At 39.0% G+C, this 18,275-nt stretch overlaps 1 long non-coding RNA gene across 9 annotated transcripts in view; it reads left to right on the forward strand.

The window, feature by feature from the left end:
• Window positions 1-395: 395 nt before the first annotated feature.
• The window catches only part of LOC108264693 (uncharacterized), an 18,766-nt gene continuing 886 nt past the window's right edge, over window positions 396-18,275 (forward strand). The window contains exons 1-10 of one of the 9 annotated variants that reach the window (XR_008393916.1): window positions 396-1,023; window positions 9,603-9,767; window positions 11,355-11,529; window positions 12,265-12,380; window positions 13,432-13,528; window positions 13,726-13,894; window positions 14,152-15,234; window positions 15,671-15,830; window positions 15,919-16,046; window positions 16,243-18,275. The exon at window positions 16,243-18,275 is cut by the window's right edge and continues 886 nt beyond it. This is a non-coding gene — a long non-coding RNA (uncharacterized LOC108264693). Of the gene's footprint in view, window positions 1,024-7,990; window positions 9,768-11,354; window positions 11,530-12,264; window positions 12,381-13,431; window positions 13,529-13,725; window positions 13,895-14,151; window positions 15,235-15,670; window positions 15,831-15,918; window positions 16,047-16,242 lie in introns of those variants that run through there. The other 8 variants (XR_008393920.1, XR_008393922.1, XR_008393919.1 and 5 more) reach the window with 8 other exon arrangements.

Here is an 18,275-nt window from a genome sequence, read left to right on the forward strand (position 1 = left end):
TATAACCATGTATATTTTGTCTTAACATTTATGTTCAGTTCCTGATTAGTTTGCCTCTTGTGTCTTTGTTTTAGTCTGAAGTCTCATGTATGTTATTCTGCATTTCTAAGCTTGTGTTTTTCACATGTCTACTAGGTCCTTGGTTGAGTGATTATACTTACTTCCTGTTGTTGCCTGCCTTTGGCTAACTCTTAAGCATCAGCACGCTAATGTCACACACTTGCATCCTGCCGTTTAGTGCATGTAACAAAACACCCCTTGCTTCAAGGAGGTCATTGCTCTCCACTCTGGCTTTGCAGACAATGTCGCTACCCGCTCTGGCTTCATGGAGGACATCGCTCTGCCCCCGTATTCTGCTAGGGATGTCTCTTCAGCTCTGTTGGCTCAAATTTAGCCTATTACCCAAAAACGTTTAAAACTCAACTTAGAAGCCAATACTCACATCTACCTCTGAGCCCAGTTGGAGATAGAAAAAACACACCAGCCGTGAGTGAGAAGAAGCAAGGGTCCAGCTTTATTGTTCCATTCCACCACACGAGATCCACACCGATGAGAATTCTCAAAAGTGATCCCCCCTACCCTGAGCTTAAGCTCCAGTATTTATACTGTATTTACACACTAGATAACCCATAGGTTTCCAGAAAAGGCCTATTTCACTTACCCATAGAATTGAAACCCGGGGTTTTACTTTACACATAAAATCAGAACTCAGGCATTTCCAACAACCCAGGAAACAAAAACCCAGTGTCTCTATTTACCTAGGTTTTCAAAAACCAGGGTTCTCTTTTACCTAGGTCTTCAAAAACCAGGGTTCTCCCTTACCCAGGTCTTCAGAAACCATGATTCCCATTTCCCTAGGTAGTAAAAATGACGTAAGCAAGACGACTAAACAACCGGGAGGGACCTTGGTCTTATCGTTATCTCGAGGGGGGGGCAGCCACCCTTATAACTGGCTTTCTTCATGGTTCTCTAAAAATTAAGGCTTTCCTTGCGAGACGAGAATCTTCACCATCTGAATCATGAGTAAGTTATATTTTCCTTTTTTCCCCGTACTTCTCATTTATAATTTATTTTCATATTTGCACTATATTTCTTATTTTATATATATTTATACTACTTGAAAAGCGGTTTACTGTACTTCCAACTTCTTAATATCATTACAGTTCTACTGTCCTGCATATCCTACTATTCTGTTTTTTATAGAGTTTCTCTATTACTATAAGATATTATTAAAGTTATTCATGTGTGTGTATGAGGAAGAGAGAGTGTGTGTGTATGTATGTTGTGTCTACTTGCCCGCCCTTGACTGTACGAGTGTGTGTGTGTGTGTGTGTGTGTTTTTAGCACTCCTTAGCTCGTACACTTCTTTTTGACTTTTTTGACTATTACTGATCTTAAATTGCTCGTAATTCCAATCTGTCAATGTCCGCCTAATCCCGCTTCTACGTGTCAAGGTGCCCGTTTTTCCTTCTTCTCCCTTATGTTTATTTTATGACATTTTTTATCCACAACATTTCCCCCTCTGAGGCTGTGAAGCCTCATACACTACCTTAATTAAGCGGGTATCTGTGGAGGAACTGGTTCTGCCGCACCCCATGGCCGTCCCCCGCTAGCTGTCGGAGGATTACTCTAACAAGGCCATAATCCCTGCGCCCGTCGTCCCCGTAATCCAATGGGTCCCTTACATTAACCACTTCTACGCAACACTGATCCGAACAGGAGCTGAGGAGGTTTTGTAGACCTGGTGGGAGACGTGCTACTGTTGTGCGCCCTGGGGTCTCATAGTAGATTGGCAGCTGGAGAATGGGCCTTAGGACCCCCCTACATCCACTTTGCGCCGGACATGTGTAGATGTACCTAGCCATAACTCTTAACCCTTAACTTACTTCTCCTTTTAACTATGTATATATATATCTCATTTCGAATTTAACTACCTTGATTATACGTTTGTTTGCCTACATCGATTATAAGATTAACTGAGTTCCTCTAATCATTTATTACTACTACTACTACTGCCATACGTATGAGTACACTACAGTTACTAACTACTTGATCTACACGTCCCTATCTTTCTCAACTAGGCCTGTCAGCCCACAGTTTTGTATTTGTCGGGACCTGCAGATTCTTGCTTCCCCTCAAAAACCAAACCCCAGTCTTTCGCAGTCAGGGGTGGGCGAAAAAACCTCTTACGAGGAAAAATTCCCACCCTGCCAGCACCATGTGCTCAGCAGCACCATTATACTTTTCTGTGCCTGATTGCGTCACACTTTTTTGCCCATCACATTACATGTCATACATACATACACATTTTATAACACTCGGCATAACAGTCTCTATCGGCAGTATCCCTCTGTATTCCAGTTGTCTTCGGCTCAAGCACTTTACGTACTGTAGAGAGCCACCCTTTGGGGAGAGGTTAGGCTAGCACGTACACCCAGGGTATGGATCTTCACATCTTCTCATCCTGTCTGCCACAGAGCAGACCCCCCGTTGACGCTTCGTACCGGACCTTCACGTGTTCCCCACCATCTCGTCATTGGAGGATTGAGCATCCTCCAGGGGTTGCATGTTCTAGTCCGCTGCTGCCCTGTAGTCGGCCTTCTCTCGCGGCTCCGGGACTCCCACCTCCGGGTGAACACCTCCGAACACCTCCGAACACCTCCCCCCGTTGAGGCGGTGACGCCTCACACATAACACTGATAACACTGTACTTAGCTGTGTTCCTGTGAATAGATAGCTCCATACATAATAGTTAGTGGTCTTATATATGTTTTTCGATTCATCTGCAATTACTCCAGCGGCCGTCCATCATAAGGAACAGACACAGACATGGGTCGACCCATAAGCATTTCATGCGGTGTTAGATACATATTGCTGTTAGTCTGCATGTGATAGGTCATTAGTGCAAGAGGTAGAGCATCTACCGAAATACGTTTAGTATCAGCACAAATTGTATCCAACACAAATCAGGGTATGCCAGACCTATCCCTGGTCAAGGAAAAAATAAATAATTTTGAGCACACTTCAGGTGATCCTCCACCGTTGCCTGCAAGTACAGAGATCATTCCTCTACCTTCCCTCTCGCGTACCGGCTAAGATCATGGGTAGCTGTAATACATACAGCAAGAAGTGCAGTCGGAATTCAATTAAACTATTTGTTCGATAAGTGGCGTTCCAATTTTTTCTTAGAACCTCATTGCATTCAAACAACTCCAAACAGACGACACAATCCATGGGCCTGAACGTCAGTATTTATATTATTTTTTATTTATTTTTTTAACAATTCTACCCTTAACCAGGTTGCATTCTTTAGTGATAGACTTCTATTCAGCCAATTGGGCAGAACAGGGTGTTCATAATGTTTGTGAAATTTCAGACCCAAAACTTTTAAGCTCAACGAAATACAAATTTCGGCTGGGCAATCGTGAGTGTTCTCAGTGACTGGCTCCACAGAATTAATGACACCACTACAACACTTACAGTTGGTGAGTTAGGCACACTAACAGGTTTAAGAATTTTAGTTCGGGTGGCACATCGATTAACCCCATATCCCCATATCATGTTCTTTCAAAATAGAAATGACCTGGTGTGATAAACATAAGATCGATGTGTGAGAGAGCAATTTTCCCAATGATCTGCACTAAGAGAGCATCTCCAGCCTGGCAATCCTTGTGCCACCAAATCCATTGTTTTCAATACATAAATTTCAGCCCTGTAAGCGCGCCATTCTCCTGAGCCGGGACCCCCCCCAGCAGCACCCAACCCCTTCAGTCACATGTAAGACACAGTCTTTGTTATTGTTTGCTAGCCATAGTTCAGGTGCAAAGCATAAGTTCATTCAATGTCAGGCTTGTCCAAAGAACACCCGGATCTCAGGATGTTGTCCTTTAGTGAGCAATCAGTGATCCACTGCAGACCATACTTGATAACGTCCAGGAACATTTATTGTGCTTTTATGGGGCGGAGGATGACCCCAATCATGTCCTGACGGCCTTGGGAGCGTGCAAGGGAGTCTATGACCACAGAGGAGTACACCACAGGGGAGCCCACAGCCCCGCGAAGGAGACGCTTCCAGCTCGCGGCGCCAGGTGTCCTACTAATCTAGGAATTGTTAAGAGGAATAATGGCCTTGAGCTCTCACATGCAGTCATTTGGAAAAAGCGCTGATCCATAATAATATCATGTGGAATGGAATTACAGTTAAAGGTTACAATTGGAACATCTTATATATATATATATATATATATATATATATACATATATATATATATATATATATATATATATATATATATATATATATATATATATATATATATATATATATATATATATATATATATATATTCTATATACATCATACTATAAATAATGGTTACTGGGTGGGTTGGTTGTATCGCAAAACTTATCGCTTTTGTTATCACAGCTTGCTGTAATAATGCTAGACTAAGTGGGCATGTCCTTTCAAGATATTGTTTACAGGGCTATAGTACTTGGAAACTGGAGACAGACAACTGGGAACACACAACTGCAAAACCCATCATTAAATGTCCAATTTATGCATCAGATCTGGTCCTTAAAACAGTGAATATTTATCGTGATTTACTATACCCTGATTTTAATAACGCAGGAAGCTATTAAAAACAATTCAATATGAGGAGTTCGGTTTTTAACGTGTTAAGACTTGTGATGTTTACAGATCACTCAAGTTCGATATAAACACATCACAAGGCCCTGATTGTGTGGAGTCTGTATTTCTAAACTATTATTTCATCTCTTTCAATTTATCATTTTAATCTTTCATTAGACAATGGGGTTATACCAGAAATTTGGAAATCAGTTTTCTTATTTATTTATTACATTAAATCGGGGACATCCAACTATATTAGATCATTACAATCCAATAACACGGCCTCCTCGCCTATGTCCCTTGTAGAAAGCTTTTTCAGTAAACCGTTCACATGTTATCAGTCTGCAAGAAGTCTAAGGTCATACAAACATATCAGCACAACTGTTGTTTTGAAAGTCTTAAAACAATGTCACGGTTCCCTCTGCACTTCCCTGTCTGTTGATTTAGAAGAGGCTCTCAACACAGTGAATCAGGAAATATTGCTGCAGAGAGCAGAGATTAAATAATGTTGGTCTATCGAATCATTTAAAAAATTTACTAACGTAATCTCCACTGCTCTAATCAAACGAATAACACCTCTCTTAAAGGGGTTTTCCACTCTCATGTATAGTTATCCCTGTAAAATAGTTCTAGTCCATTTATTTTTAAAAGTACAAACCCAATTGACAAGGATACATTCTTATCCCTTCCTGTTTTTCATTTACCAGAAAGATATTGAGAAAGGAAAACAAAATTCCTTTAGTCTGAAAATTTGTGGTGCACACTACACGAACATATTAATATTCCATCTGTGCTAACGAGTGATAATCCCAATAAGATAGAACTAAAATAGAGTAAATGAGGTTGAGATCTAGATATGCATTTACAGTCCTCTAGCCACTTTTATCCCACTAATTTACATTCAAAACAACCTAGTGAATTTGGTTCTATGTGTACAGCACTAGTCTGTAGTCTAAATGGTATACATGCATGTACATGCATTTTGTTTCTTATTAATTTATAACTGTATCAACATACTGTACTCAAAATATCACTCAGATCCTTCATACATGACATTTAAAGGTTGCTCACTTTCGAGGAATGTGAATATGTATTTAACTTAGTCTAATAAAATTTATCATCTTGGCTGAATGCACAATTGTAAGAAGCATAAGATTCGCCCTATAATTTTATCCATTTCATTTAAACTGTATTTGACCATATTGAGGTAGTGTTAAATCTACTCATATCACAAACAACATTTCCCATCCTTCACTGCGGTCCACAAACATGGCTGGCTGCCATGAACTGCAATTCCCAGATCACACACACCTGCATCCAGTTCACAGCTCTCAGTTTTTATCAGCTCTCAGCTGCTATATAACGTACTATCAATTCAATTCACTTCACAGGTTCTCGAGTTTGTGACCACTGCTTTGTATTATTTAAATATTGTAACTCGTATACTTTGTATGACATATCCATAGCACACCGTATAGCACATATGTATATATATACACACCCACACATATATATTTGCGTAACTACTCTATTCTATTCACCAATCTACGGTTCAGGAAAAAAACACTTCAAACTACACTATTGTAAAGGGACCGTAATTAAACTACCTCCCAAACTCATATCAGCACAACATGTCGGCAAAAGTAAGTAATCAAATCATCACATTATTCTAATGTTACTGATTCAGATATCACTTCTGTAACAGGCGTACAACACATTATACAGAATTTAAAAAATGTGCAGACTACTACTGCCATCTGATCTTACTAATTACTTATCATTGGACATATACACAGCATTTAAAGAGAAAATATGCAGAAATTATTCAGAGAATAGAATTCGCCAGAAGAATTCGCACTTACACTGCTTAAGATATTGTATAGACACGTACCCGTATAGGAATCACCGATACAAATTAATTATGGTTACTCCAGTTCTCGTTAGCGAGTCAGTTCATGAAGGTAGACTGCTCTTTAATACCAAATGTTTAGGCTCAACATTATCTCAACAGGGAGGATGTGACCTCCCTGATACGGACCACATTGTGATCAGCCTGAGACTGTTACCTCGGGTCGGTTTTACTTTTCAGGGTTTTTTTTTTATTAATATCACTCAAAACGAACAGGTTCACATGTCAATTTTATCATTAGTCAGGAAAAGATGCCTCTGCAGAAGAAACTAAGTGGCACAATACACACCACATAAACTATTATTAAAGTTCTCTTCGGACTGTTAACATCAAGACATGCTGATTGATTTTAATTTTTACAGGAATATATCCACGTATATATATAGAACGTAAGATAAAGGATTGGAAAAAAAGGGGTAAAAACAGAAATCTCTCGCACGCGCTCTCTCCCTCTCTCGCGCGCTCGGTGGTTTAGATAACCGTCACCATGGAACTCAAAACACTTTCATTCAGTTTCCAAACAGGGAAACACATGGAATTCAAATTAAAATGAAAAGAATGATTTGGAGCTCCGGCGCGCATGATTCTGACCAGCCGTGCACCCCATCTAAACATGGAACTGTGTACAATCTGCGCAACACGGTCTCAATCCAGTCTGGTGTCATGCCAGGAGACTGAGGAGCCGGGCCGGACGGAGACCCTCCCTCCTAACTTGGAACACGCACAGTAACACCATAATACTAAACAAACAACAAACACACATAAAACTCTTTTAGGCGAACCACACAGACAGTTTTGCAAAACACCCATCATTTTTGAGTTATGACAACTTTAAATTAATTTCAACCAATGAAGCGCATTGAGTTGGAGAAATCACCTTTTCCTCTACAGTCAAAAGGTCTTCCATTAAAACTCATTTAATAATCTGTATAATAACCACAAGTTTTTAACTTAATTACTCATAGAAATAATGTTGTTCCAACTAGTTTTTCCACATTATTTAAAAGGAATTTAAGTGTTATGTACTTATTTACCATAATTGTGAACACAATTTTTTTAAATATAATTTACTAACTTCAAGTTGTATAACAATAGTTACTAAAATGCTACAAATATAAATGAAATGAAATATAAATATAAATGGAATATAAATGAAAGGTCCAAATGGACTTTCTCCTTCACATTTGGAGCGTGGACTCATTCATTTCTTAACAGTGACTTCTGGGGCCTGAAAATGCACACTTTTTTTCCGCCTTCAGTCTTCCTTTTTCCCTGGATCACACAATCTGGGAATATGTTTTTATATATTACAGGTCTAGTAATTCTTCTTTACACAATGGGCAGTCGAACAGATGTCTAAAATATGTGCCATTGGCATGCATGCTCCCCAAAATTTTTAACACACTTATACAGCAGTTATTGATACCAAATTAATTATAACACACACAGTCTCGCCGACTCACCGAAAGTATGTACCGGATTCGAAACATTCAAAGTCCGCAAGATATCTCATAATGCTCCGCATTACCCAGCTCACTCTGAAGAACACACACACACCGAATTGTCTTACCTTTTTCCCTTTTTTTTTTTTTTCCTTGTCCTTCCACACAGACGCACAGATAAGAACGGACAGGAACACACACACATACCCCTTTTCTATCAACAACGCAGGCAAGCTCACATACACACATTGTATTCCACATTATTACACTTATTTTACTACATGAAGTTTTCAAAGTATAAAGCACCTCCAAACCAGCTCCGTATGCATGAAGCTTACAGTCATACAAATTAAATCCAACTTTCTCCAAAGGAAAAAAATTTCTTTTCTCTAAATCTTATCCAACTTATCCAATACTTTAGGTATGGAGCTCATGTTCAGAGCACTAATAAATACATTTTCCCTGTCTCCAAAACTCACACGCTCTCACACCGCACTCATATTATAAGCACATACATTATAAGCACACCACACACATTTGTTAGTACATATTCCATTCATACACCGGGCATGCTGTATTGCACGACCCGGACCTGGGCCCAGGATTTATTCCCCTCTCTATCCAGCCCTGGAATCTAATCTATCTATCTTTTATCTAATCCTTTTCCAGCGGTATTAGGGGTCCCCACCAATGCAGCCACCACTAGACTGCTAGTCAAGTCTAGTAGCCGGTATCTGGGGTCTGAGGCCTCATTTTTCACCTGCTTTCTATCCCAGCCCTGGAGTATTTCTCTATTTCTCTTTTTTCTACCTTTTTTCTACCTCCTCCAGCGGTATTGCAGGACTTTCACTCACACAACACATATACCATTTCTTTATTACAATTAAAAAGTACATTCTATAATCTATACTTCTCTTACCTCTTCTCACTCACTCCAGGTTCTTTTGGAGACCCACTTAGTCTTTCTTCCCACCCCGGGGCTTCTCAATCGTAACAACAGACCACTAAAACAGAGCTTTGAAATAACAGGCGTCTGCAATGCCTTTTCCTATACGGCCTGTCTGTTGCTTAGAGAGCGAAGTCCCACGGGAGAGATTCCAGACATATAGATCTTAGCCCAGTCCCATCTGGGGTGCCAAATGTTGGCTCAAATTTAGCCTATTACCCAAAAACGTTTAAAACTCAACTTAGAAGCCAATACTCACATCTACCTCTGAGCCCAGTTGGAGATAGAAAAAACACACCAGCCGTGAGTGAGAAGAAGCAAGGGTCCAGCTTTATTGTTCCATTCCACCACACGAGATCCACACCGATGAGAATTCTCAAAAGTGATCCCCCCTACCCTGAGCTTAAGCTCCAGTATTTATACTGTATTTACACACTAGATAACCCATAGGTTTCCAGAAAAGGCCTATTTCACTTACCCATAGAATTGAAACCCGGGGTTTTACTTTACACATAAAATCAGAACTCAGGCATTTCCAACAACCCAGGAAACAAAAACCCAGTGTCTCTATTTACCTAGGTTTTCAAAAACCAGGGTTCTCTTTTACCTAGGTCTTCAAAAACCAGGGTTCTCCCTTACCCAGGTCTTCAGAAACCATGATTCCCATTTCCCTAGGTAGTAAAAATGACGTAAGCAAGACGACTAAACAACCGGGAGGGACCTTGGTCTTATCGTTATCTCGATGGGGGGGCAGCCACCCTTATAACTGGCTTTCTTCATGGTTCTCTAAAAATTAAGGCTTTCCTTGCGAGACGAGAATCTTCACCATCTGAATCATGAGTAAGTTATATTTTCCTTTTTTCCCCGTACTTCTCATTTATAATTTATTTTCATATTTGCACTATATTTCTTATTTTATATATATTTATACTACTTGAAAAGCGGTTTACTGTACTTCCAACTTCTTAATATCATTACAGTTCTACTGTCCTGCATATCCTACTATTCTGTTTTTTATAGAGTTTCTCTATTACTATAAGATATTATTAAAGTTATTCATGTGTGTGTATGAGGAAGAGAGAGTGTGTGTGTATGTATGTTGTGTCTACTTGCCCGCCCTTGACTGTACGAGTGTGTGTGTGTGTGTGTGTGTTTTTAGCACTCCTTAGCTCGTACACTTCTTTTTGACTTTTTTGACTATTACTGATCTTAAATTGCTCGTAATTCCAATCTGTCAATGTCCGCCTAATCCCGCTTCTACGTGTCAAGGTGCCCGTTTTTCCTTCTTCTCCCTTATGTTTATTTTATGACATTTTTTATCCACAACAGCTCTCTCCTCTGCTGAGGTAACTGCTCCACCTCTCTTCTCCACTGAGGATGTCACTCAGCCTCTATGATCTGCTCAACATGTTGCTCCACCTCCATGCTCCAAGTCACTCCTGCTGGGCAACACAAGCCCCAAGTGCATCAGCCATGTGTTGATATTTGGCTCAGGGGTCCAGGACCCCCTTTAAGAATTGCCTTAAGTTATGTATAGCAAGTATTAGAACGTACTATATATTTACAGGTACATCTAAAACAAAAATTTATATCATGGAAAAGTTCCTTTTTTTTCTGTAATTTAATTCAAAAAGTGGAACTTTCCTACATTCTAGATTCAATATGCATACAGTGAAATATTTCAAGTCTTTTTTTTGTTTTAATCATGATGACTATGGCTTACAGCTCATGGAAATAAAAAATCCAGTATCTCAAAATGTTAGAATAAAGAATTTATAAAGAATAAAGAATTTATAATATATACAGAAATGTATGTAACCTTCTGAAAAGTATATTAATTTATGCACTCAATACTTGGACGGGGCTCCAATTACTGCATCAATGCAGCGTGGCATAGAGGCAATCAGCCTAGGGCACTGCTGAAGTGTTATGGAAGCCCAGTTTGCTTTGATAGCGGGCTTCAGTTCATCTGTATTGTTGGGTCTGGTGTCTGTCCTAGGTTCTCTATGGGGTTCAGATCAGACGAGTTGGCTGGCCAATCAAGCACAGCAATACCATGGTCAGCAAACCAGTTACTAGTAGTTTTGTCATTGTGGGCAGGTGCCAAGTCCTGATGGAAAAGGAAATAATTGTCTCCATAAAGCTTGTCAGCAGATGGAAGCATGAAGTGCTCTAAAATCTCCTGGTAGATGGCTGCATTGACTCAACTTGAGAAAACACAGTGTAGCAACACCAGCAGATGACATGGCACCCCAAATCATCACTGCATAGCAAATTGAGCAGAGTAAAATTGTTGGTGTTGATGAACAGAGTGTCAATCTATCTCTACTTGGAATTGATCTAACTCTATGTTGTTTAATCGGTTAGGTTTCACACTGTACCACGAAGGAGTTGGTGTCAAAATGGAGTGTTATAACTGTTTTCTAGAAATCAACTCTGATAGTGTTGCCGCTATGGGGGAATGCACCATTAGGAGTGACTGACTTAGATCAGACTGGTCGCTGATTCATCCATCCTTCTGGCGGGAGTTAGGTTAACGGACCCCTCCCTTAACTCTAGTGGAATGCACAGCAGGTGGAAGAAGACTTTTCACATTGTGTCGGTAAGTAACAGTTTATTAGATGACCCAATGCGTGCTATCGTTATATATAGATGAAAATACGTATTTAGACTTTGGTATGATGTTTATAATCACTGCAAGAAGAGCAGCAGTAACTCTAGAGCCGACAAACTAACGTTACCTAATGTTAACATTAGCTAACATCATTAGCTCGTAATTAATTGTCTAGCAAGCTAGCATTTGTTTCTTCTACTTTCGTACGCTTTCTGATTACTGGTCTATAAGTGAATTAAACGGAAATTTCGTTGAGTTTGAAAAGTTTGCCAATGTCAATTATGTGATGTTACATCAGTTATGTTAACAGTCTTTTGAATAAGAGAATAGCTAAAATTAGCTAGCTAATTAGCTAAAGTTAGATTAGAATCTGCCCCCACGTGTTTGCTGCATGGAAGCAAAGTTCCTGATATGAGGACTGGGCATATCAAACTTAAATTCAGATTATAAAACATGTGTGGGTAGTTAAAGTTAGGAAATTTAGGAAGTTAGGAAAGTAAATTTGAAGGACTCATTCACAAAGAAGTTTTTCATGCATACTAAAGGCATTTTCACACAGGAAGCCACACCGCTAGTATTCAGTTCATTTTCAATGGGAAACAGGAAGGTCGTTGGCGGTAACGTTACGGCAGTCCCGAGAGAGTTAGTGGTAGTGCACAAAGAGCACGTTTGCCCGCCTCCGAAATGAACAATGACTACATTTATGGGGTGGCTGTGGCTCAGGTGGTAGAGCGGGCTGTCCACTAATTGTAGGGTTGGCGGTTCGATTCCCGGCCCGGGTGACTCCACATGTCGAAGTGTCCTTGGGCAAGACACTGTACCCCAAGTTGCTCCCGAAGGTGAGCTAGCGCCTTGCATGGCAGCTCCTGCTACCATTGGTGTGTGAGTATGTGTGTGAATGGGTGAATGAGACACAGTGTAAAGCGCTTTGGATAAAAGCGCTCTATAAGTGCACCATTTACCATTAATCTAATTATTGACCTTAATAGTAAGATAATAATGTGATTAAGGTGTTTACATGAGTCGCTTATAGAATACTCCTGTCATGTTCCTGTTTTACATGTTATAGAACATAATTAGATTAACAGGTGTTTTTATTAAATTTTTTTTACGAACGCTTTAAGTGTAGTTAATTATTTGTCATGCTATATGTGCTAATAGACAACTGCTTGAAGCCGTGTGTGTGTCCCAAATCGCGTAGTTACTGTCTATATAGTAGCCGAGAAACATGTATTTTTCCCCACTACATGCCTATAGTAGGCAAGTATGCGATTTGGGACGCAGCCGGACTCTCTTGTTCACCATAAAATGTAAAACTGCCATGTGTGATCATGTCCTGTCGCAAAATGTGGTGAAAACTCTCACACGACGTTTATGATGTGATTAAGGTGTTCACATGTCTGTAATACATGTCCATAATGCGACTAAAACAGGAGTACTAAACCTGTCTTAATTAGATTATTGCTTACTTCGATTATGACCTTAATTAGATTAAGGTAAGTAAAAATTGCTGTTTACATGGTAGTTTCTTAATTAGAGTATGGTCTTAATGGATTAAGAGTGGATTATTGTTGTCCATGTAAATACAGCTAATGTTAAACTATAGAGGTGCAGGAATTACAGCCAAACCAACTGACAAATGAATGCGATTGCCCTCATATTATCAGTTTTTGTCTCACTTTTCATAAGCAAGCAATAATCTACCTGACAGACAGAAAATGTGCTAAATTTGCTGACGTGTTTATTGCATCTTTTGACATGAATTTACATCGCGCAATGCACTTTTGTGTAACAATGTCTTGTTTTAGAGAGGCATTATAACTTTGGCTCCTATTTGGACTGTGTTGGCCTGGCTTGATTAACAAATAGCTATTCTATATCCTTTTCCAGGAAATGCTGGCAAAAGTGGAGATAGGAGGAGTGCAGAAATATATTAAAGTTCCACAGACTTATGAAGTCTTTCAATTTGAGAACTTCCTTCAAGAAGGTTTGTAGTTTATTTATGGGAATATTTTTGATTTTAATGCTGTTATCACTGTAGTTGAACATGCAATATTACAGATTCTCTAAATAAAGAATTTGCATGTGCTATAGTGTTAGCATATGAATTACAAAAATGGTTCTGTCAGCAAACAAAAATAGTCTCCATGCCTATTTAATATTGTATTATCGCAATGTCTGCAGCCAGACAGTTTCAGTGAGGGCCAGCTCTCAGTCACTGATGTGTCACGAACAGAGGTGGATGGAGATGTCTTTGATGAACTTGTCAAGTCAGGTGTCTTCACCTTCAAGGTCCCTTTACCAGTAATGGTTAAGGATGTGAAGGCATGGGAAAAGGCAGGGGTTTGATGAGGTATCACAAGCAGTGTAAACTAAGAGGCATATAGTGTGTTGTCCAAAATATCTTTTTCAGGGACCTCAAACTATTATCATTTGCTATACTATTGATCATTATTTTAAGTACATCGTATTCGTATATGGAAAGTACTTAATGAAGATAATGTACTTTATATTTTTTTATGTAACCATTCAAGTATTTGTTGAAATGCTTTTGTTACTGATAAATACATGTACATTTAAATTGATTTTGTTCTGTCTGCGATTTTGTAGATCTGGATGTTCAGCTGGTCTCAGATCAAGCATCCTCCTCTGTACTGACTCCAATATCCCCAGCTTCATCCCATTCATCAGATTCCATAATTGTCTTGAGTCCAGAAGAAAGAGGAGGAACCCAACAGGGTTAATGGACCAGACTGAAGCAGGACAGGTAAGCTTTGAATAAATGCATTTGAAATCCTCAATTTTATTATTGATACTTATCTGTAGAAGTGTTTTGTAAATGTATTCTCGGCATAAAGGAAAGGCATTAAAATCCTCATAAATTTCCATGAGAATGTCATAACAATGTAAGATGTTTTGGCAAGTTGATTGTTTTCTGAGGGCCAATCCAAAGGGTGAGGAAATCTTCAAGGAGTATGAAAAGACCAAAACACTAACAGATGCCACACATAAACAGATGGTGACCGTCCTGGTAGCAGACATGTTAGAGCTACATGGGTAAGAATTGGAGGTCACTTCCCTCCGTTTGTCATCAGAACAGATTCATGTGGTGCAGCTAAAGAATGCTATTCTGTTTTGGTGGAAAAGGGGCATATATTCTTTAACTTTTTGCAAAACATACACACTTGCAAAGTAAACTGAAAGGAGGATTCCATCATCAAGTGACCAATTATGCACTGGGAATTGACACATTTTCCATGCCTCCAAGATCCTTTCTCGAAACATGCATATGTAAGTTCTTGTATTCTGTCTGAAAACCCAAACCAGTGTGTGTTTTTAAATTTCCTTCCCTTTTAAAGTTTTAAAGTTAACATGATCTTGTTTTAGATGAGTGTTTATTGGATGCTCAGCTTTGTATTTTCCACTTGTTTTTGTAATGTTATATAGTCATTGTGTGAACATATTGTGTTGAGTAACTCATTCTTGAAGCCACGCACGAGATGCCTCTGTTTGGGTCTTTTCTTAGACAGGAACACTACTATGATCCTGAGGGTAATACTGGCTTCTTTGCATGGAGGATCAAGACAGTTCAACGTAACACCTGTGCTGGCTCCCGGTGTCATTCCAAGACTGTTCTTCAGGATGGTCCAAAAACCAGACGAGAATCTCTGTTAACCTGTCAACAGCTATTTGGTGAGGAGTGCAGGGAGGTGATATCTACAATATGATATTCCACTGATGAATCTGTGGTCAAAGAGAAGATGAGAGCGACTTTCCAGTATCAACAGTACATGGTCAGTGAGGATGCATCATCTTCAGTCCTGGATTTGTTCCCTCGTTTCCTTGATGTACCTGGATTGGAAAGAAAATCTTTAGCTTTGGAAGTAGTTTTGAAAAGGAAATGACCTTCTCTGTAGTTATTAAATGAGTTCTCTGGTACGGTAGAGAAAGGAGTTGTTCAATGATCACCATAAAAACAACAGGCCGGTCCAAACTGAGAAATTCAACATTCTAATCTTTTATATACCCAGTGTATGCATAAATAAAACAGCAGATCTTAATTTTTAGTATTTGACCTTTCATCCATTTATGTCCGTTATGTTTAAACCTGTATAAACCTTGTTTATAGATCGACCAGGATTTCTCCATGATGTTTGATGATGAAGTGTTTCAGAAGTTCCTGGCAAAGTGGTCAACATTCTTCAAGCCAAAATCACTGCAGACTGCAAGACTCGAGAATGTCGGCGAGCTACTGTCAGGAACTGAACCTGAATCTGAGTACTACAATGGTCAGTATAAACTGTTTTGTATTTTACAAATATTCCAGTCTTTAAAAAAATTATTAAAGATCATTTAATTATTTTGTGATATCTTTAGGATGGGACAGAGATATGTCCTCAATCCTTTTGCTGCTGCATCTGCTCCCTCCAACCTCAAGAGGCCAGAAAAATAACATCAAAGATCAGTTCAGCTCAAGCAACCAGCCATCTTGTGAGATATCTAAGGTATGCGAAAGTTAATATTTAAACATCAGATCTTAATTTTAGGAATTCTTGAGGTGTAGATTATTTTGGGATTCTGAGACCTGCATCTCATTTTGTTTACTCCACCTGCAAACAAGATGTGACGGTGCTAGTGATGATGTAAAAAACATGCAGTTTTATTTTCAGATTTATTTTATGTCCCTTTGCTGACCTACAGGAAGGAGCCAGTGTGACTACCTTCATTGAAAGTGCTGACACAAGACAACCATTCCTCCTCTGCATCAGTGAGCGAAAGAAGGATATCCAACAGTTCTACATTATTATCGACCAAAAACCGATCCCATGTAAGGCGCACACATCAGTGGCAGCTTTTGATGAACTGTCCAAAGCTCACTATGTCTTCAGTCTCTGATATGATGAAGCTCTTTGTAATTTCTACACATTTATTAAAAACCACTATCTATAACATCGATGTCGGAAGAGCAAAGGAGAGGCCGCATGTTAAAGAACTTCTAGCATGATTGCTGCAGCGAGATTAACAACCTTGAAGATGTTCACACGTTTTGTATGTAAAGCACACCTCAGAATTTGTTTAGTTCTTTGTCAACATTTAAAATTTCCACATGGTTTATATCCTAGCAAAAAGTTACAATTAAAATGTGGAGAGCCAGGTTGACCGCTATCATTTTGTATTTATGGTGGCTTCCGAAAAACACCTAAGCAAGGTACATAGTCACACTATGAATCAAGAGATTGATACTAATCAGGATCTTTCCACTCAGGGATAATATGAGGTGGAATGTTCAAATGATTGCCCAAATTCTGTTGCCACTTTACATACTTCATAAAGTTCTGTTGTTACAAGTCAGCTATCTTCAATGTGTGGATCAATTGTTGCTCATTTGCAAGCATCAGGTCTTTCTGAAAGTGCTGTCCAAACAATTGTTTGTTCAATGGAAGTAGTTGTTAATTATGTTAAAAGCCAAGCATGAGATGCAGTTCTTAAAACTGTTACTCCTGAAAGCACAAGTTCAGACACTTGTAGAAGAATAAAACACTGTTTTGATCAATTAGGTAATCCTTTTTCAGCATTTGACACTGAGTCAAAGAGGCATACATATTATGATGAGAAATGGGAAATAGTTTAACCTAAAGAATGTGTTCTTGGGGTGAGAATGGATTTGCGCAGAGATAGAACTACAGGTATCTATAGTCAGGTTCCCGTAACGGACAAGTGCATGTTTGTACCCATTCTGGGTACACTGACAGCCATATTCAAAAACAGTCAAGTTAGAGAGAGCTTTTTACAGGACAAACAGAATGGAATTGGTGTTTACAAAGACAGTAATGATGGGTCATATTTCCAAAACCATGCAGTGTTCTTGCAGCAAAAGCACGCTTTACAGATTCTACTCTATTACAAAGATTTTGAAACTGCTAACCCTCTAGGTTCCAAGAGGGGATCCACAAACTTGGTTGTGTCTATATTACTCTAAAAATTCTTCCACCCATGTGTAACTCGGTACTGATTAATATACATCTTGCAGCTCTATTCTACACGGAAGATCTTAAGACGTGGTTTTGATGTGATACTAAAGCCCCTTATTGATGACCAGAAAATCTTAGAAACCGAAGGCATACGGCTTCCTTGTTTTGAACAACCATTGTTTGGCTCAGTAATTCAAGTAACAGGAGATAATTTGGCTTTAAATGGCTTGCTGGGATTTGTGGAATCTTTTAGTGCAACTAATTTCTGCAGGTTTTGTTTAATTAGTAAGGAAGAAGTTCAATCTATATTTACTGAATATCATTCTGGGTTCATTTTCCATTCCAAAGAGGTTCATACTGAACATTGTAAGGTGCTAAATGAAAATCCTGAACTGCGGTCAATATATGGTGTCAAAAAGTCATGTGTGCTCTATTCATTATAGTATTTCCATTGTACTGATAACTATTCTGTTGACATCATGCATGATCTGCTAGAGGGTGTGGTACAGTATGAACTTAAGCTGGTTTTTGAGTACCTTGTTAAACAGGACTATGTCTCTTTGAACACATTGTCACATAGGATACAGAGCTTTAATTATGGTTACACAGACTGTAAAAACAAACCAAGTGGGTTAAAAAGGGATGATAAGAGCAAACACCTTGGTTTGAATGCTATACAATCATGGTGTCTTGTGCGCAACACTCCACTGATATTTGGTGATGTCACTGAAAGGAATAACAATCACTGGAACTTTCTCCTGC

Source organism: Ictalurus punctatus, chromosome 4, assembly GCF_001660625.3.
Source record: "Ictalurus punctatus breed USDA103 chromosome 4, Coco_2.0, whole genome shotgun sequence".
NCBI lineage: Eukaryota > Metazoa > Chordata > Actinopteri > Siluriformes > Ictaluridae > Ictalurus > Ictalurus punctatus.